The sequence below is a fragment of the Ptychodera flava genome, unplaced genomic scaffold, assembly GCF_041260155.1.
Source record: "Ptychodera flava strain L36383 unplaced genomic scaffold, AS_Pfla_20210202 Scaffold_32__1_contigs__length_2955704_pilon, whole genome shotgun sequence".
NCBI lineage: Eukaryota > Metazoa > Hemichordata > Enteropneusta > Ptychoderidae > Ptychodera > Ptychodera flava.
In genome coordinates this window covers 734379-757430 of record NW_027248354.1, presented here as the reverse complement: position 1 = coordinate 757430, position 23052 = coordinate 734379, and the positions used below count along the sequence as shown (strand labels likewise).

Genomic DNA, 23052 nt, shown 5'->3' with positions numbered 1-23052 from the left:
ATATGTATGCCATAGTACTTTATCTTTGTACCAAGTCTCAACAACATTGGATAAGGAATATTTGCATATGATTAAGCCTCAAAGACATAAAGAAATCAAAAATGACCATCTGGCAGCTATATTGGGAAAAAATAGTGACAATATCACTGTTCGCTCCCATATAGTTATCAAAACAAGTCAACAATTGTATGAAACATGGACATACATATAGACAGACTGACATACACAGACTGGCACAGAGTGATGACATTGACCCCAAGTGTGCCTTGGCCCATGGAGAGTGATAAAGATATAACAAACAGCTGAATTTAATGATAAAATAGTTAAGTATAGGCCTATACAGGCACTGAGGGTGAATATGTTACAGCAATTTGATTAGTTTCTTTTCCTTTTCTACTTCTGTGATAATCTTTAAGACAAATGTATTGACAAAATAAATATGTTATTTTTACAAGCACACAGCAATCTGTTCTTGACAATATTTGACATAGACTGAAATACATAACATGCAACCAAAGTTTACACTTTGCCCATACACCAGATACATGGAGAAATTTCAACATACAATCATCAGCTCAGAAACCCTACAGGGATAAGTAAACATTGTTTTCTTCCAGAAAAGCTGGTGCATCCACATCTGGAACAACTCACAAACTTAACCAATTACACAAGGATGATGACACAAGAGATAAAGTTAAACTGTGGTGAACTTGACTATTCCTTTCAAATCCTTACCTAACTTGACATCTTAAACTAAAATACACTGCATGGTTAATTGCGTGCAAAAATACATCGGGGTGGACCATTTGACAAGGGACGGTGTCTGGAAGATCAATGAGGTACATTATCTTTTTTATCTGATCCATTGTACATTCTTTTTTCCCCACTCTTCCACCTTTTCTTTTTGTCAAACCTTCTCTGGCTGGATTTTTTATTGGCATTTGTTTGGAATTTTTCAAAATCTGCCAGGATTTTTTTACCACATTTCAACACCAAATACAGTTTACCATATCAAATGCTTACTTAATCACCACATTATATACTCTTAGTTCCAGTAGGTATAAAATTACCAAAAAAAATCTTAAAAATACAAAATGAAAGATATCCCAGTAAAACTGACAGTTTCGCAAAGTTGCCCCAAAAATTCAAACTTCTGGACTTCAACTTAATTTCAAAATATCTTATTAACAAAAACCCTAAGAACCGGTTTACTAAATATCAAAGCAATCAGACTGGTAAATTTTGAGTAACAAATTTTTGACCAAAATGAGAATAATTGTCCCCAAAAATACAAAATTGCAGATTTCATCCTAATTTTAAATATATCTAACTAACATAAACTCAGGAACCTGTACACTAGATATCAAAGCTACCAGATCAGAAGCTTTAGGAGAAAAAAATTTTGACCAAAAAAGGCAAAAATTGCCCCAAAAATAAAACAAAAATTGCCAGTTTCAACATACCTTCAACACATTATATTGAGATTAATCTTAGATACCTGTATACCAAATATCAAAGCTATCAAACTGATTCAGTAGTTTTTGGATAAAAAAAAAATTATCAAAAATTGGGAAAATTGCCCCAAAATTACAAATATGACAATATCACTGAGTACAATTTGTACAAGCATGACTGAAGTCATCCTGAGGAACATGAATATTAAGTTTCATAGCAATCAGACGAGCGATTTCAGAGAACAAGATTTTTTGACTAAAAACGGAAAAAATACCCTAAAAATACAAACATGCAAATTTCATCCCAATTTTTGCACACATAATTCAGAATACCTAAAAAAATCTACATACCAAGTTTCAACCAAATCTGACCAATGCTTACTGAGTTTTAGCCATTTGCAGGATTTTTCCTTTTTTTCCCCTCATTTGCATATTTTTGGCACTGACATGTTCATTTGAACAAATTCACATCTCCACCCCTAGGTGCACCTGTACACCAAATACTAAGACAGTAGGTGCTACAGTTTAGGAGTTTTTGATGTGGACGGACATACATACATACATACATACATACAGACGACATTTTTCCACCTTATAAGAATACCTCCCTTTGCATATATACATATGCATACATGGGAGTAAAAATGACAATCTGGCCGCCATATTGGAACATGTCACGAAGTAAATTGACATGTATATGTATGCCATAGTGCATGATCTTTGTGCCAAGTTTGGACAAAATCAGTGTAATGACCTTTGAATTAAGCTTCAAAGACATGCAAAATTCCAACAAAATGGCAGTTCTGCAGCCATATTGGCTCCTATTGCAAGGTTAATTGATACATGCATATGTATGCCATAGTGCTTTGCCTTTGTGCCATGTTTGAACAAAATGGGTTCAAGGATGTTTGAGTTATGGTTCAAAGACATGAAAAAATCGCATCAAAATGGCTGCCTCATGCCCATATTGGATCGTATCACAATATAATTCAACATGCATATGTTGGCCTTGGTGTTCTGTCTTTGTGCCAAGTTTGAACAGAATTGGTTGAAGGATGTTTGAGTTAATGGTTCAAAGACACAAAAAATACCGTCAAGGACACTATGTGCTCACATTCGGTTGAATTCGTCCATTCGTCCATTTGGGATTTTATACCAAATTACAAAGCTATCAAACAAGTAATTTTGAGATAAAGTTTTCTTGACCAAAAATGACAATATTGTCTTAAAAATACAATTTTTTATATTTCAGGACAATTTCCACATATCTAACTATTGTCATCTCTGTACGTCTGTGTACCAGATATGAAAGCTGTCTGTCCAGGGGTTTTAAAAAGGAAATACTGTCTAAGATTTTTTTGACCAAAAATGACAAAATTGCTTAAAAATAGTAATTTTCCCAATTTTGTCATAATTTCAACAAATTAGAAAAGTAACACCCTTGCAAAGAGACAACCGAAATTTGAGAGCGATTGGGCTTGCAGTTTCAGAGAAGAAGAATTTTTACTGAAAATGAGAAAAAGCACAAAAAAATTCTGCAAAAATACAAAATTCAGGATATCTTCACAATATTCATAAAACTGTAGAAGGTCCACCTAAGGTACTTGCACACAAATTTTCAAAGCAATCAAAACAGTGGTTCTTAAGTTATTGATTCTTAACCATTTTCACATTTTGTAAGCTCATTTGTATAATTTTGGCAATGCAGACTTCATTTGAACAAAATCCCATCTATAGCCCAGGATGCATCCACACACCAAATACCAAGCTGAAACGTGCAGCGGTTTGCGTGTTTTTGATGTTGACGGACATACTGTATGTACATACATACATACATACATACATACATACATACATACATACATACATACATACATACATACATACATACACACATACATACAGACGCCATCGACTTCAGCCTATACGATAAACTCACATTGGTAAAACAAAATGTGAGCTAAAAACCGCAAACAAAATGGCCGTCTCACGCCCATATTGGATCATATTGCAAATTAATTTGACATGCATATGTAGGCCATAGTGTTATGCCTTTGTGCCAAGTTTGAACAGAATCGGTTCAAGGATGTTTTTGAGTTATGGTTCAAAGACATGAAAAAAACGCAAAAATATGGCCACCTTGCGTCCATATTGAATCATATCGCAAATTAAATCAATGTGCATCTGTAGGTCATAGTGCTATGCCTTTGTGCCAGGTTTAAACAAAATTGGTTCCGCAGTGTCTGAGAAAGGACGGACGGATGGACGGGCGGACGGGACCCAATCTACAAGTCCCCGCCGGACCTCGTCCGAAGGACTAAAAACCCATTATGTAAATGCAAACTAGCAATTAATCTATATAATAAATGATACTACTAAGTGTCATTGATTTGTATTTACAACACTATGAGATCAAAATCTCTACCAAGTGTCATCAAATTTAACGCAGTATCTGTTGATATACCGGTATCACTCTAATTAGGAAAGTTCATTACATATGCAATTACAAATTAACTAACTTGACACTGATAAATGTCTTTTTTACTTAAAGTAATGTGAGCTTAACATCTGTACCAAGTTTCATGAAATTTAATGCAGTATTTCTTGACATATCAGACTAAGTACGAAAATTCAATAATTGACATGATACTGCTACATGCCGTTAAACAAAGCGATGTGCATATGTATGACATACGGTAGGTCAATGTCCTTGTGCCAACGTTGAATAATCGCAATCATACCAATCCATAATCCAATAACACTAGGTCAGAATTTGTAAGACAAGAGTTGTAAACATAGATACAAAACAGCACAGAACAGATAGTAAATAGACGGTACACAAACAAAGTCAAATTCATGAAAGAAAGATATATGGATCGACCTCTGGCCAAAGGACCAAGAAGTGATGTCAGGTGTTCGAAAATAGTAAGCGCATCCTGCCCCACATGTGAATGATACTGGTGGAAATATGTCTGAGTTATAGCTCCATACATGACAAAATCATAACGAAATAGCCACAAGACAGCCATATTGCATAGGAGTATGAAACAAATTGACACGCATATTTATGACAAGGGTCACTGTTCTTGTACCAACTTTGAATAAAATCCAATGATAAATGTCTGAGTTATGATGAATAAAGTTGGTTGAGATGTGCCAGAGTTATGGCTCCATACATGAAAAATTGGTAACAAAATGGCCGCATGGCGTGCCATATTGGATCATATCGTGAAACATATTGACATGCATATGTATGATATAGGTCAATGTCCCCGCACCTATTTTGAATAAAATCGGTTGAGATATGGCTCCGTACATGAAAAAATCGTAATAAAATGACCGCACGGCGGCCATATTGGATCTTATCACAAAACAAATCAATGTGGATATGCATGGCATAGGTCAATGTCCTATTATCAACTTTGAATAGAATCGGTTGAGATTTGCCTGGGTTGTGGCTCTGTACATGAAAAAATTGTAACAACATGGCTGCACGGCCGCCATATTTGATCATATCATGAACAAATTGACGTGCATATGCATGATACAGGTTAATGTCGCCGTACCAACTGTGAATAAAATCAGTTGAGATATACCAGAGTTATGGCGCCCTACATGAAAAAAAAATCATAACAAAATGGCTGCCATGCAGCCATATTGGATTGTATCACAAAATAAATCAATGTGGATATGCATGACATAGGTCAATGTCCTTGAACCAACATTGAATAAAATGAGTTGAAACATGCCGGATTTATGGCTCAATACATGAAAAAATTGTAAAAAAATAGCCGCCATGCTGCCATATTGGATCATATTCATGAAATAAATTGACATATTGCATATGTATTATATAGGTCAATGTCCTTTACCAACTTTAAATAAAATCGGTTGAGATGTGCCTGAGTTATGGCTCCGTACATGAAACAATCGTAACAAAATGGCTCCCATATTGGATCATATCACAAAACAAATCGATGTGCATATGTACGACATATGAAATAATCCTTGTACCAAGTTTGAATGAAATCAATCCAGGCATCTCTGAGATATCTGCGTTAACGGACGGACGCACAGACGAACAGACGCACGCACGCATGGACGGACAGACTGACATGACCAACCCTATAAGTCCACCCGGATGGTGTCCGTGGGGACTAAAAATTAGAAAGTTAGAGATGCATAAAAAATATAAAGAAGGTAACATCATAGGCTACAAATACTGCTCATATTCTGTATTGTTTTTGGTAAAGTATTATCATCAACAGATGCAACACAGCAACTTGATTCAGATCATGAAATTACTGTACACCTGCATGTACAAATTGTTATTTACATTACGCAATCAATTTAAAAAAAAAAACACGCCATTTTTAAGTTGCCGTGGGCCCATGCCAAAACACAAGGAATTAAGCTTTCGCCACCAGGGGCACTATTATTTTGACTGGAAGTGATCGAGGGCTTTTTTCCCACTTCAATCTGTACGAACAGCATGAGCACGTAAAACAGGCACTAGTACAGATGGATGGACCTGGCTTGGTTTCCTTCATGACGCTGGGAGAAAAATATGGTCAAAAGTTACAGCTACTGTGGCCTTTACTTTGATCTCATACATACTATGTCAATTTCGTTTTTTTCAATTGTTTGATTTTATTCCACACTTGACTTTTAATTTGTCTCCATTGCCTTCTCCGGAAAATTGGATACTTCTTTATACAGCAAAGAATTTCATCTCTGCCAGGACATTTCAGTGCTTTTAAATTCACATCAAAATGGTCATGGCTTTATTCTCTGCTGACGACCAATCTCTCAACTTTCTTCCAGGCGATTGTCTTTGATTTAGTTCTGTAGAAAAGAAACATTTCATAAATTTTAGGTGAAAAAATTCTGTATACAATCTCAACCCACTTGTGTCAAAAAGTCATGAGCATGCATTATTGAAAGAGTCTTGCAGTTCAATTTGCCTTCAAATAGGCATGCCAAAATCAGAGTTGCATGCAACATTTTGTGTTCAGTGATCTTCATGTACATATATATGTCAAAATTTACAATTATAGCAAAGTCTTAGTTACATTTTATTTTTCAGTTTCCACAGCAGTAGGATACTGATGAAGTTCTGACACCAGCACATTTAAGTACATGGCGTCATTTGACATCTACAAAATCCAACACTGGTGTGAAGCTAGTGAATTTAAGTTAATGTGATAAAAGAATGTATTTTAGACTCTGGAGGTTTGTCAGATTAGTACTATACAGTTAGAATGATGGGAAAACGTGAATGAGTCAAATGCAAGGCAGCCATAGAAACAAAGCCTGGTGCATAAAAAGGCCTAAGAATGCATGCAGTGTACAAAAATGTCTATATGGTTTACATGATTTAAATTAAATAGTGATTATGTTTGCATTTGCATTGAAATGATGAATTTGGTTTACTGTCAAATAGAACATAATGCAATGCCTGTACTTCACGTTATAGATTAGACTTGTGTACATCTTACAAGAGCCATAATAAACTTCATCTACATACACAGATAAACTTCTTAGTGAAATGCTTCATTTCAATTCATCACTAGGTCATTTAACACCAAACACAGTGTGATGTTTGCGACAGTCTACAGTATGTGATTTCATACTCACTCTGTGGTTGCTCTGTTTAATTGTCATCATATTCATCATTGTCTGTCACTACAGAACTAGTTATACTGGTGGACATGATGCTAGATGTGGCATTTTCTGTCACTGCAGATGCTGATGTTGATGCCAAATGAGGTTGCATGGGTACAGCAGAGACCAGTGACTGTGTCAATAGAACCATACTCATTATCATGACCATCTTCTTTTTTCTCCTCGTTACCACCACCAACATCACCATCTTCATCATCTTTGGCATCACCATCATCAATCAACTCTATTACAGATAAAATGAATAATTCCCCACCCGTTCAAGTCACTGATGTACAATGGTAGGTAGGGAAATACAAAGATCACAATATCAAGCACAATAAAATCAGGATTATTAGCTAAAAGGATTAGGCAAGAGTAAATAATGTTTTCGTTTCACACCCACAAGTGCAGAAGTATTTTCAGATTTAATGAAATACAAAGTGTATTAGAAATGTCCAACCCTGTCTAACTTTTTCCAACCATAAAACTTTTGTTACAAATTTGACGCTTTTTGGTCAAATTAGAATATCATGAACTATAAAGTGAAAAGGTAATCATGATTGTCTTTGTTTTTGGTTCTATAATAACACTTTATATAACACTTTATACAAAGCCCATGCATTTAGCTTGCATTCACTGACTGTATATTGTCAACATCAAACTGATTAAATCTGATAGAGTGGTTGGGCTGTTCACTTCCTCGGTCATTGTCTATTTTTGTTTTGTCTTCAGCAACCTCTTTACCATTGTGCCATAGGTGATCACGTATAAATCTTGTGCGACGAAGAGCCCATCAGAGCTATGTTGCTAAATATGCAGCATTCCGATTGGTTTATCAATCCACTGTGCTAAGTAAGCAGTGTTCTGCTGATTGGTTTACCAACCACTGTGCTCCTGGGTGCTCCAAGTGGGTTGTGCTCGCAGTACAATAAAATACCCACAATTCTCTTTGATTTGTATCCTTGTAGGTTACTTTTTAAATAACTTTTTTTGTTCTGTATGCAAGCAATAATGTGCAAACATCAGAATAATTGATAAATAATATCAAGTAAAAGATCATTTAGAAATTTCAGTGAAAGTTTCCAAATAACCATTAAACAACCATTGAAGTCACGTTCTGTAGGTACTACAAATGCCATACTTTTAGGCAGTAAGCTATGATGAACTGAAGGGGTCATTCATTTGTCATTTCCATGGAAAAAAAATCAATATCCTTTTGTTTCAAAAAACAGGTGCAAGTACTAGTCTCCCTTCTTTCAATCACATTATTCTGTATGGCTGAAGACACAATCAGTGGAAAATTGTACAAAAATGCTATCTCCTCTCTCAATCTTGCATAATTTTCCAAATAATTTGAAATGAGAATTGAGAAGAATGGTGTCCTTAAAAGTATGTTTTCAGAATTTTTACAACTAAGTCTATGAATTTGTCTACACATGGGAGACACATGATAGACTTCTCTGGGGAATCTCCGAGGATACAAATCATAATAAATTATGGGAAATCTACACTAGTGTGTGTCTGGTGGCAGGGTTCAGATGTAGCGGCAATAAGCAAAGGTAAAGATCAACTTGCAGATCTCTATATCAAATTTTAATGAGATTGTTGTCATGCTGTCCTTAAATGTGCAGGCTGTGCTGACTCTAATTAAATACTAGGAGTATCAACATGCTTTTAAATAGGGAATTCAGTATAACATGTTGAAGATAACAAAACAAAACAAAACAACACTGACTTCTACGGAACAGCAGCTGTATGTAACCTAATTTGACAAATTTGTGCATCAATCTGATTTCTGTTCTAGTTCCTAAACCATGTCCACACAACAATTAGACTGAAAGTGACCCGGAACTTTTTTCAACTTGACACCTTTTGCATGTAAAAATGTGGAAATTACATGTTTTGCATGGTAAATCTGGCTTTTGTGAAATTTAGCGCAAAAAAATTGATAAACCGTATAACAGTAGTTTCAATATATCAATGCGCCATTCGATGATGAAAGTTGTTCCATTTGTAACGGATGGAAATAAAGCATTTTGATGATCATTTGCCAATGAACGTTAATATTTTGAGTGAAAACTGTGTAAGAGAGGCATGTAATAAAAATATTGTAGCCAAAACAAGGGACTATGTACCCTCGGGGCAGGTCCTTTTGCCCTCCTTACGTCGGGCAAATGGTCACATACCCTCAGGCACATAGTCCGATGTTTGGGATATGGTATCCCATGGTAACCCGGACCTCACCTTGAAATATCAGAGCAAAATAGGATGAGAAGGGGTGATGCAAGACCAGACAAGTGGTGCATGGTCTGATTTGAAACATCAGAACACATAAATTACTTTGAAATGAAAGCTGCTCTTTTTACATTGAAAGCTTTCTGTACTAACATGAAAAATGTACACATCTGACTGCTCATTACAACACCACAGCAGTGTGATATATAATTATATTACCATGCCCTGGCTGTCGCATTTTGATTGGTCGAGCTGAACCACGTGACTGAGGACAAATACACAGTAATGGTCTGTTTACACGTCAGTGAATATGAATAATAGGAAGAACTCAAAGTAACGTAACTTTACAGCTCAAACGTAAATCATAATCAATCACAAAATAAAATGAAGGACTTGTTGGCCAAGTCGTGATACTTTTTTTCTGATTTGCCAATTTTTTACATTGCGCATGACGTTTTGTAGCGTATTGCTAAGTTTCTGGGGCCCAGTTGTCATTCGCTCCGGAAATTTCGCAAGTTTTGGCGGTTTTCCTCGGTTCGTTGATAATATAATGGAAATAACAGACTCCGCTCTGACCATTAACGTTTATTTATGGGTGTGGGCTCGAGGAAAGCCAAATTAACGGGCTTGGCAAGCCTCGCCCGTTAATTTTTGGCTTTCCTCTCGCCCTTGCCCATAAATAAACGTTAATGGTCAGCGAGTCGTCCATTATTTCTACATTATATTACCATGCCCTGCCCGTCGCATTTTGATTGGTCGAGTTGAACCATGTGACTGACCACAAATACACAGTAATGGTTTGTTTACATGCCCGTAAATATGAATAATAAGATTAACAACTCAAAGTATTGTAACCTTACAGCTCAAACGTAAATCATAATCAATCACAAAATAAAATGGAGCACTTGTAGGTCTAGTTGAGATACTTTTTCCTGAAAACATCTCCGGATTTGCCAATTTTTTACAGCGCGTGTGACAGTGCGTTGCGTATTGCTCAGTTTCTGGGGCCCAGTTGTCGTTAGCTCCTGAAATTTTCAGAAATTTTGACGGTTTTCTTGGGTTCGCTGATAATATAATGGAAATAACAGACTCAGCTCTGACCATTAACGTTTCTTTGTGGGCGCGGGCTGGAGGAAAGCCAAATTAACAGGCTTGGCAAGCCTGGCCCGTTAATTTTTGGCTTTCCTCTCGCCCTTGCCCACAAATAAACGTTAATGGTCAGCGCATCGCCCGTTATTTCTATAATAACATGGGAGACAGGAAATCCTGCTGCAAAATAATTATCAGAGAAATTTGAAATTGGGCAATAACACATAATATTTGACTTAGTGCAGCACACATACCAGTACCCAGTGTTCAGAACACAGAGGCAGACTACCACTTCAGACAACACAACAGCGACACTGGGCAGATATGCTAACAAACAAGTTGTAAAGGACATTGCTTGTTAATTTGGTACACTATAGAAATTGACCTCTTTGCCTCAAGGCTCAACCATTACGTCAGCATGACAAACATGTATCATGGCACCCTGACCTGTATGCCATTGCTGTAGATGCATTTAGTCTTGATTAATTGGTCTAAGTGGTACTTTTATGCATTTCCTCCTTTCAGTGTGCTCCATTAAGGACAGTTCAGAGTGAGTAGAATCCTGATAGTGCCATTCTGGGCAACCCAACCATGGTTTGCCACCTTGACAAAATGCCTGATTGCATGCATACCCAGTCCTCTTGCCAAAAGGAAACTCACTACTGACACTACCCCTGAACATATCAGTGAAACACACCAACTGTCAAAGAAACTAAAACTGCTAGCATGCCTCTTATCAGGCAATATCCCTTAGAAGCAAAGGGCTATGAGAACCAGTTACAGAGGTCATCCTCCAGTCTTGTAGACCAGGGACTAAAGGGTGATATAACTCGAACCTGGAATGATGGAGAAACTTAAGCAGTGAGAGGGAAATTAATATCCATACAAAACCTGTAGCAACAGCTTTGGCAATACTATATACATGTAAGTCAGCTGGCTTGGTTCAGTGAAATCAATAGTGATGGTCAGCACTGTCATCATTCATTACATTGTCAGATAGTAGCCTAACATTTGGAAGTCACCCTTTAGTTACTCAATTTATGAAAGGAATGTTCAACAAAACAACACATAAATAAAATTACAGTATGTGGGATGTCTCCATTGCACTTAAGACTGCTACAATATTGGTGTCTGTTAAGAAACTCTCCCTTTAAAAAAATGACATTAAAACTAGTAACTCTTATTGCACTACTGTCAGCTCAACAAGCTCAGACTACATACTTGATAGATATCAGGAACACTGTCAAAACAAAGGAGGGGAATGTCATAAAAATAGGAGACCTGGTGAAACAGTCACTCCTTATAGACAAATCAAACCATCAAGACTATCTGCTTACCCTCCAGACAGGAGACTTTGTTTATTAACTGTACCAGTACATAACTCATACTAAACCTTGAGAGATTAATGTTCTGTGTTCTTTTATATATATACACAAAAGTGGGTGAATTTTTCCAATCATTAGTTCATGGATACACTCTAAACATTTCGAGTGACACTTGCTGAGATAGCAGTGAATCAGAATTTGAAACTTACCTGGAAGTTGAAGTTTGACTAGAATTCTGCTAAGCTGCTGTCGTAGCTATGGTGTCACTCATATATCAACCCAATTCTATGCTCCCCTGCATTGCTGCATTGTAGGTAATATTTGATATCTCATGATCACCCACCCATAAATTTGATACACAATGTATTAAACAGCCGATGAGAACTCAATGCTGGGTAATATCTTGCAATCTCGAGTGACACCTCAGGTACGACAGCAGCTTAGCAGAATTCTAGTAAAACTTCAACTTCCAGGTAAGTTTCCCTTAACTTTTGAATTTGGTGGCATATTTTCTAGAGTTATCAGCCATTTATTGAAAGTGGAAGAAAACTCATAAAAATTGTACAAAATTATGCATTAATTGCCGAATATGGCATCCAGCCTAAGGAGCAACTGCATTATCTGTACTTACCATGCAACACACTGCATATACCTTCCAATAGACCACGGAATAAGGAAATAGCATCTTTCTGTTCTGCTGCCTTGTCTTCTGTGGTCTAAACACACAATGGAAAGTAATTTATTCAGAAATAAATAAGAGTATTGACCATGAAATGGATTGCACTTGCAAGACACATCAATTCGGCAATACTTATCATTTTGTTTACATATAGCTCTGATTAATGACAGTACCACAATAAAAATTGTGAAGCATGGTAAAACTCACAATTATACATCACATATTTTTATTATTTCACATCCAGGGTAATGGCCAAATATTGCTAATTTGATATACTTTAGCCTGTAGAGATGTAAGTGATTTGTTACAAAAGCAAACTTACATTTTCACATTTTTCTTCAGGTTCATTATCTTCAATGTCAAACCCACATGTTCCCTCTGAGGCCGATACTCTTTCTTTCTTTGAAGAAACATTTGTATGATCTGTAGATTCAAATGGAACAAAAGTTAATACATTATATCGTATGTCAACCATTACTTAGTTATAAACTTTATGCAGGTAAAGTTTTACTAAAGATAAACATTACAAGCTGCTCAATCGGGAAGTGACGTAATACACATAGCAGTGACCTTAATTTCAATTTTTGTGAGCAAAACATTTTGCTTAATTCATTATAATATATCGTAAGCAAATTCATAGCAGAAGTTTGCAGAATTTAATTGCACAGTTTGTGGCAAAACTCTGAGGTCTGCAGGGCTGAGGAGTTTTACTGAAAACTGTTCATTGAACAAGTCATTGACAATGACATAGTCCCCACTTGAAATAGGAGTATTAGTCTTGATGGGGGAGGGAAATGTGGTCATTAAGAAGTATCACTGGAGTGTATATGTTGAGATCTATGGGCACATAGGTCTATGTCGTTGTTCCCAATTTGAAACAATTTTGAGGCATGTCTAAGTTATGGTTCTAAATCAGGAAAAATACTGCAATTATACGGTGTCCCTCAAATTTGATCAGAATTGGTACATACCAGTATGGGTACCAAAGATCAACAATAAATGTTGTTTCTATCTGTTCAGTGCAGGAAAATTCTACGTTGATGTTATGACAATGATTTCTGCACAGTTCAACCAGAAAAAACAACAAGAAATATTTAAACCAGAAAAACAAGAATGGCAAAAGTAATTAAGGTCTGAAACTTTAGGTACTGGAGAACTTTAGCAACGTGCATAGCAGAAAGGCAGCTAGCCCCCCTTAGTTTGACCATAGACGGTCTTCCTCCCCTCTACTGACGGTCTTCCTCCCTCTAATGTCTATGGTTTGAGCAGGTCTGTTAATATGTAACAGTTCATAAACAATGACAGGAAGTGACTCAAGTCAGGGGAGTAAGCCTGTTTCAAGCCTGTTTCAGAATTTCGCTTTTTCTTACCTCATTTGCACATTTTTGACACTGATGTGTTCATTTGAACAAATTCACATCTCAACCCCACATCTACCTGTACACCAAATACTGAGACAGTAGCTTTGGCGGTATGGGAGCCTTTGTGTGTGACGGACATACATCCGCACATACCCACAAATATACAGACACAGACGCCACTTAGACTCATCATATAAGCTCTTTTGGTATTTATATATAAAACCAAATATGAGCTAAAAAAGATCAGACCTATAGCTGTATTGGCCAGCCAAGAAATACATAATTTATGTGCATAATAAATGAGGTACAAGATGTGACATCTTAAGGTCTAATATCCTATCAAACTTGAAGGGTATAGAACTTGTGGTTACTGAGTTAGGCATATATATTTATAATCAAGGTCAAAGGTCATTGAGGTCACACGACATTTTGAAAAAAAAATTGTATTGTGAATTAATCCCTATATGCCAAAAACCAAACCTCTAGCTCGATTCCCTTGCCCAGAATTAGATATGTGCATAATGAATGAGGTAAAGGGTGTGTTGTCATAAGGTCTGCCATCCTACTAAATATAGAGGACATAGCACTTGTAGTCACTTATTTCTTGACATAAACGTATATTTTAGGTAAAAGGTCATGGAGGTCACACGACATTTTGTAAAAAAAATTCTATACTATAGTTATCCCTATATACTGAAACTCAGACATACAGTTCTATTGGCTTGCTCAAAATTAGGTATGAACATAATAAATCAGGTACAGTATGTGGCGTCATAGGTTCTCCCATCATACCGAATATGAAGGGTGTAGCACTTGTGGTTACTGAGTTATGGGCAAATATGTATATTTGAGGTCAAAGGTCATCGAGATCATGTGATATCTTGTCGAAAAATTGTACTGCTAAGTTACCCCTATATACCAAAAACCAGACCTCTAGCTCTATGGGCTTGCTCAAAATTAGATATGTGCATAATTAATGAGGTACAATATGTGGCGTCATAAGGTGTCCCATCATACCATATATGAAGGGTGTAGCACTTGTGGTTACTGAGTTATGGACAGATATGTATATTTGAGGTCAAAGGTCATAGAGGTCTGTGACATATTGTCAAAATGTCTAAAATGTCCGCATGAACGGATGGACAAACGGACAGACATGACCCAATCTATAAGCCCCTGGACTTCATCCTTGGGGACTAAAAACTGTGTCACTGCATCCTTTTGCAATATGAATACGATGAGAAACTAAATTTTTATTTTTCTTGGCCTCATACATGGGAGTCTATGGAGAACTGACTTATACATGAGAGTCTATGGAGAACTGCCTTATACATGGAAGTCTATAGAGAACTGCCTTATATATGGGAGTCTATAGAGGTGTTAACTAAAAAGTCCTCTAAGACGGCACAATTTGATCGCATTGTGAAACAAAACAACGTGCATCTGTATGGGGTAGGGTACTATCCTTGTGCAAAGTTTGAAAGAAATTGACCAGGGCATTATCTGCGTGAACGGATGCACGCACGGACGCACAGACAGACGGACAGACATGACCTAATCTATAAGTCCTCCCGGATGACTAAAAATCACTGCTCTGCATATGACATCACTTCTGCATTTTGTAGCTTGTCATATTCTAAATTAATCTCTGATGAGAGTTTGGCAGAAATACCCTTGTGGTCTAACAATCAGAGAGAAGCTTTCTTAATCTCAGGTACCCGGTTTGTACTCCAGTGAAAGTTACATACACTTTTTCTTTCCAGTTTGAATGGGAGAACAGTTGAATAGAACAGATCCAGGAGCAAGGTCAATGTCCAACCACAAAAAAGTGTATATTTTACTACTCAATCAGACAGTTTTAAACAATAATACTTGTTAATTGGACAGTTTGTAATCAAAGAAAGATGAGGTCACATGAAACAAGAGAGAACAATGGGTACAAGATGGAGAATGATAAATGTAAATATTACATTCATCATCCAGACTGGCAAGTAAAAGTACTGAACAGAGACATTTCATAGTGTCCACTCATTATTGGGATATCTGCCTTAATAGGGCAGGGAAATAAGATCTGCAGTGCATAAGTGGTAGCAGTGTACTGCGAATCCTGTGATTGTTTTCATGTCAAGGCATCAATTAATAAGTGTGACTGGATTGTATTATAAAATAAATCCATGTGCATATGTATGGCATATGTCTATGTCCTTGGACCAATTTGAAAGAAATCAGTTGAGACATGTCTGGGTTAATGGCTCACCAATAAATATTGTTTCTATCTGTTTAGTGCAGGAAAATGCTACGTTGATGTTATGACAATGATTTCTGCATAGTACAACCAGACAAACAACAAGAAGTATTTAAACCAGAAAAACAAGAATGACAAAAGTTGGACATGCTGCTTCAGAGAATAGATGTTTTGATCAAAATAAGGCAAAAATTGTCCTAAAAACATGAATATTAAAATTTCAAAACATTTTTGTAAACAGCTTCTAAGCTTGTCAAAAGATGATCTGCAACATTTCGAGAAATCTATCAGCAATATTAATCACTAGACCATGCAATCTTATTTGCGCTAGTGATATGGATGTACATTGTATCCTCAGACAGCGTTAAACAAAAAAAAATTATAAATCTGAAAAATAATTAGCACAGCTTTTGTCATTTGGAAAATTTTTTTTTAGAAATTTACAATTGTGACCATCCCCTCCCAAGATCTAATGGTCCATCCCTTAGCTTGAGCAGGTCTGTTAATATGTAACAGTTCATAAACAATAACAGGAAATGACTCAAGGTCAGTGGAGTAGCCTGTTTCAGTCACTGGTCTGCCACTACTCCTGCATATTTACAGATTTCCCATTTTTCTTACCTCATTTGCACATTTTGACACTGACGTGTTCATTTGAACAACATCACATCTCAACCCCTGTATCGACCTGTGCACCTGTACTGAGATGGTAGCTTAGGTCATACGGGAGCCTTTGCGTGTGCATACATCTGCACATACATACTCACTTACATACCGGTACAGACAGACATATACACACGCAACCGACTCACCATATAAGCTCTTTTTGGTATTTATATACATACCAACTATGAGCTAAAAACAGAAAGACACATGCAACACATACACTAAATTAATTGATGAGGATGAAACTATTAAACAACACCCACACTGCTTTTATATGTTGAACATATCATTGTGAAATACCAATGTCTAATTGGTTCCTCATTGCAACAAACCTAAGTGGAAGTATATGCCATGTTCACAGTAAGCACTTTTTGTTTCTGATAAAAATTTAAAAGCATTTGATGTATTTGTTTTAGATAAGATATTAGTTAATTGGTGTTAAATTTAGTTGGTTTTAAATTTTAGATGGTGTTAAATTAATAAACGTGACGACACACTTGCCATCCATCTATCAGTATGGCAACAAAATGGATACTCCTAGACAGAACAACCAGGGTTCCTCTCACCATAATTTTTTTCACAATAATGTTTATTCTACCCGAGATCTTAGTGTCATATGGGAAGGCTTTGAATAGAATATATAGTTATGTAAACGTTTCACTTAAAAGTTTACATTGTTGTAGAGATAATCACAATGACTGAAAACTTCATTTGAACATCTCACAGCTATAGTGCACATCCCATCTACACATCACTGAGGTAACTGCTCAAGTTTTCAGGCCTTTACTACTGACAGACAGATAGACAGACAGAAAAAGTGGGACCAGATTGACTACACGCAGACCTTTTCCATCAATACGAATATCCTTCCGGCCATAAACACATAGCTTGGTTGCATAAAAATCTCATTTCTGTCATCTGAAATGAGATTTTTATGCTCACAAGCTATGTGTTATTCTGTCATCCCTAGTAACCTATACACCAAAATATAAAAGCTGTCTGGCTACAACTTTCACAAAACAAAACATTTTGCCCCAAAATTACCTCAAGAAATACAAATTTGCCTATTTCAGCACAATTTCAGCATTCCCGCTGAGGTCCTCCCTGTGCAAATGTCAAATATCACAGCTATTTGAAGAAACGTTTTGAAGACTTTTTAATAAGATTTTTGTAACAAAAAATGAAAAAAATTGTCTAAGAAATACAGTTTCATCTATTGTATCACAGTCTGAACAAATCTGAGTATACCAAGCTATCTGACTGGCAGGTATGAAGATTTTTTACCAATTATGGAATTTCCCTTCTTGATCTAATTTAAATATTTTTCAGGAATACATATACATAAAAGAAAAAAATCCAGCCATTTACGCATCATGCATCTACACTTAAAAATATCAAGTCCATAGGTATTTGGTCCTCAAAATATTAAATTGAGCAGACATCCTCACACACTGACATACATACATAATACATAAATACACACACACATACATACATACATACATACGTACGTACGTACGTACGTACGTACATACACATACATACATGTACATACACACATACCGGTACAGATGGACGCTTACCTATTCCAGAAGTCAATTATAACTAAAAAATTCAAAAATTATGCCACTCTTATGATGGGACCAATATTGTCTCAGTCAGTGTATATAATAAGTGTAGGGAGGCAGTCAATACAAGAAAATTATCATATCTTGAGAGATATGTTGTCATCACGTATGTTCTGCAGGTTCTCTGTTTCATGTGGTGAAACTGTTTGTAAGGCTCATCTTTGACCTCTGAAACTTAATTATACCCATACAGAGATAACCCTTTTCCTGCCAAGTCCATATTTCACCATCAGTTCAAGATGGTTAAAATTAATGAAACACAACATATTCCATACAGTGTATTTTAAAATAATACTGAACATTTGAAGGCTGTTGAAAACATAAATACTGTAAACTTGATTTTTGTAGACTGAAAATGCTATAACAGACCAAGCCAAGTGGGTGAAAATATGTCATGTTTTGGCTCAATACTGCTTTTTACTGACTTGGCTGATGCGGAAGTGATACTGTCTGGCAGGAAAAGGCTTCCATTCTTGGATCACTGTATGCAACCTAAGTGCCAAAAAAAGAGCAATTTCCAAACTTCTCCCAACCAGCTTTAATCGATATGATAGCAAAGACACCTCTTCCTACAATGAAATGAAAATAGCAAACAGTATTTCTCGAGTGCTCTACTGTAACAAAGTTACTATCATGGTGTTGCTTTGTACTACATATGACCTAGTTTACATTAAGAAGTATTGCGCAATATATAGTTCATACTGGTCTGCATAACTATTGAAATCTTTGCAGATCAAAAATATGCCTGATGTCTAATCAATTCATAAATTATGAATCTAAGAATTAATCTCAGAAGTTATGGTAGGTAAATGAGACTTTTTTCAGTATTATTTTTCTTTGTATCAAAGTACAGTTTCAATTTCAAATCCATGAAGCATGGTGAAATGCTCAATGTTCAGCTTATCAACACAGCTTACATAGTCAGCATTGTTGTTGTTGAAAATTGAATTCAAGGCTTGACAAGAAGTTATTTGTAAACAATAGCAATGATCGATCATTACACATCCATAGGCTGTGTTGACAAGTAGAATACTTGACACTTCATCATTCCATAGGGATTTGAACACTGAAATGATTGGCTAAATGTAGAAAGGAATCTTGGACAGTGATTTTCTGTCAGATTTTTGTTTTTCTTATAATTGGATTTCTCATAAAGACTGCTAACTTAAGAAATTTTATAGGAATTTAACATTTTTAAAATGAATATTGGTACTTCTTATACATCTGCCAGTGAGAAAAACAGAAATTTGCTGTCACTGAACACATGTTAGGGCCAGCATCGTTGCTAACACTTTTCCGGCAGGTTCGAGGTATCCCAACTAGCATGTTTCTGTATAGCCTCTGCACATTCCCCTGGTCAGTTTCAAGGGACCCGCCAACCGCCATTTCTGTCTACTGCACTAAGCATTGTAAAATACCTGCAGAATCACACTATAATTTTCATTTTCAACTAAAATCATTTAATGAAATAAGAGGGAATATACCTAGTGATAATATTCTTGAAAAATCCTTTAAGATTCAATGAATACACATGGGTTGAATTTCGGTCGATCTTATTAACCTATCATCTGGCAGAGGTACAAAATAGTGGTATGCTACAGTCAAACTAATATGCCTTGCTGCCTTAAACCTTCTTTGTACATCACACCATTTGCAAAACTGAGCACACAAACATACAAATTCTATGCCTTCACTTTGTAGCATAAACCAGTTTACACAAAGACACTAACACAATGTCAACCAGTTAATGTCTTCACTTTGCTATGTAAACCAGTTTTCTAAAGAACACCAGCTGTGGTATCATTGAAAACATTCACTTTGCTATGAAAACCAGTTTACTTACAACAAACTGAGTGCCTTCACTTTGTTAGCATAAACCAGTTTACACAAAGACACTAACACAATGTCAACCAGTTAATGTCTTCACTTTGCTATGTAAACCAGTTTTCTAAAGAACACCAGCTGTGTTATCATTGAAACCTTCACTTTGCTATAAAAACCAGTTTACTTACAACAAACTGAGCGCATGTTTAGTGCCTTCACTTTGTAGCATAAACCAGTTCACATGACACATCACAGGAGACAGGTCAGTTCCTAGGGCGGAGTGGGATGGGGTTGGGTTCTTCACGAAACTATTTATTTTATTCTATTTTATTTCATATTTTTTTATTTATTTTATAAGTGATATTTCAAATACAGATTTTGACTCAAAACTGACTGCTTTCTTTATTATCTACCGGTCCCCATTTCTTTCAATTGCTCTACAAACTGGCTACTCACTGGCCTTTACCTTTTGAGTGCCAAAGTCAATTTTTATCACCCTTATAAAATATACCTACCAAGTCAATTTTGTTACATTTTTGCAAAAATTTTGATAATAAAATTGTTGCCAATGTAATGTTGAGTTCATTTGCTCCGAAATTATCATGAAAATTACAGAAAAGTTAATCAAAAATGTTGCACTAAAATTTTGGTGGAAAAAATACAGCACTCACAGGGTTAATATTGATCAAGTCAACACCACTGTCAGTTGAAATAGATAAAACAATTAACGAATAAAATAGAAGAAAATAAACAGATGCATAAAGAACCTCATCATCCCAAAGGACTGACCCTTCCCACTGTTTACATCTGCCATCACAAAATATCCTCTTCCTGCATGGGGGTGCTTGCAGGTAGAGTTCCATTCTGTACACCCTATGTTACTTTGTCTATTCATAAATCTGTAATGATGTATTTGATTTGTAGATCATGATGTCATACTTATCAGCAGAGTGATATATCATGATTTACATATTCGAATACCACACGTACAAGTGAATCAGGTGCCGCCGACCGGTGAATTTCATCAATTTCGCAAAATCATCACAAAACATGTTTTGAAGGCTGATATACCGATTTATCTTGTTTTTGACCCTGACCTAAAATTTGAAGGGGAAAGTGCGAGCTGTTCGTAGCTGCCCTCCCACTGGCATACGCTGAAATATGCCCTCCCACTGAATTTTGATGCCCACTGCCCTCCGGTATCTACAGTCTGCCCGCTCCCCACTCCCCACAACAATTAAGGCTCCCCACTGCCCTCTCCCCACTACTGAAATTTCCCATTGCCAACTAGATGCCCACTAGGCACCCAGAACAACCAAAACCGTGCGAGCAGTTAGCAGTATACTTGGAACATTGCTCCCCTCTAAGTTAGGCGCTTAATTTCTCCTCAAGTTCTATCAACCACGCCGCTTTCCCCTACCTCTACGTATTTTCCGGTGCCCACTGTCGAAATTTTACTCCCCGCCCGCTGAAAGTATTGAAATTTCTTCCCCGCCCACAGTAAATATCGATATTTTCTCCCCGCCCGCTGATTAGTTTTGAAATTTGCCCGCCCGCTGAAAAACTTCCCACAAACACCTTTTTGCACGAACAGCTTAGTTGGCGGCACCTGAATCTCACTCATCCAATAAGACCCTCCTTATGTATAAGTTCAACCCCCTCTCCCTCCCCTGAATTATTTGATTGATTTCTGGAATGATTTAATTTATTGTTGTATAAATTATATCCGGGCAAGTGTACTGTAGGAATGGAATATTACATTTGAAACAAAATTTACTGTTTGACCCTTTTCCTTATCACCTTTGTTAAAATTTTAAATACAACCTAAAGACAAGTTTAGTGATGTTATCCACCTCTATTTTTGTGACTGAACTATTCTATCTAACAGGGCAGTCAAAATTGTGTAGGTGTTGTTTGAAATGGAACAATTCTTGCTTGAATAATTACATAATTTGCTTTAAGTGAGTGTAAATGTTTCTATTTTGGGGTATATCTGTTTATAAGCCCCCCCCCCCCCTATCATTTTTACGTACTACAATAGAATCACCTTCATCAATGAATGATGTACAATAATGTACTGCCTTGTCAGTTATACTGTGAAATTATTACATTACCTTTTTCACGGTTGATTTCACCATGTGAATTACAAGATACAATGAAAGAAACACGTACACCACGGACCCTGTGGATAACCTGTATTTAGGGGACTTAATACACCAGTACAAACCTTTAGTTTCTGTTTGCTTCACACAAAACCATCCAGATCGATCGATTTTTTCCTAATAAAAGATCTTGCAACTTGTTCAGCAGTCTCTTTTTATTGCCTGCTTGACCTCTCAGGTTGGATCTGTAAGCTGACATTGTCTGGAATAGTGATAAAACAATAATGATATCATGTAATACTATTTTTGCGCATTATATGTTTTCACTCAATATGTGACTGTATTTCATCAAAATCTCAAATTAAGCAAGGACAAGTCACCAAAGATGACGCAGTCGCCACTTGTTAATGTGTGTTTTGAAATACATGGAGATCAGAGAAAGTGTGAAACAAATGAGTGGTAGTGCAGTGCTATTTGATATTAGCAATAATGTGCTGCTATATTATTGATTTCATCAGGCATTTTACAAATACTGACAAATTATTGCTTTATTTTTCTTTTTGCCAAAGTAATGGCTCTCAACATGAAAAAAAAAAACACTGCTAAGCTGTCATATTGACCTTTTGGATCCTACTGCAGAACAAATTTATGTGAATGACAGTGCAGCAAAGTCAGTTTACCAGACAATGAGAACATCATTGTGCCATGTTTAATTTGAAACTAGTTGAGGCATGTTGACTTACCCTTGACAGTGGGCTTAATTATGCAGTATTTCTCGCA

The 23052-nt window shown here is 36.4% G+C and overlaps 1 long non-coding RNA gene across 1 annotated transcript; it reads right to left on the bottom strand.

Moving 5' to 3' along the window:
- Positions 1 to 3830: 3830 nt before the first annotated feature.
- On the bottom strand, positions 3831 to 22502 carry LOC139127439 (uncharacterized). Its single transcript, XR_011551006.1, has 5 exons — positions 22398 to 22502; positions 12769 to 12869; positions 12399 to 12483; positions 7092 to 7362; positions 3831 to 6299 (listed from the first exon to the last, which is right to left on the bottom strand). It is a non-coding gene; the product is annotated as an uncharacterized lncRNA (long non-coding RNA).
- Between the last annotated feature and the right edge of the window lie 550 nt (positions 22503 to 23052).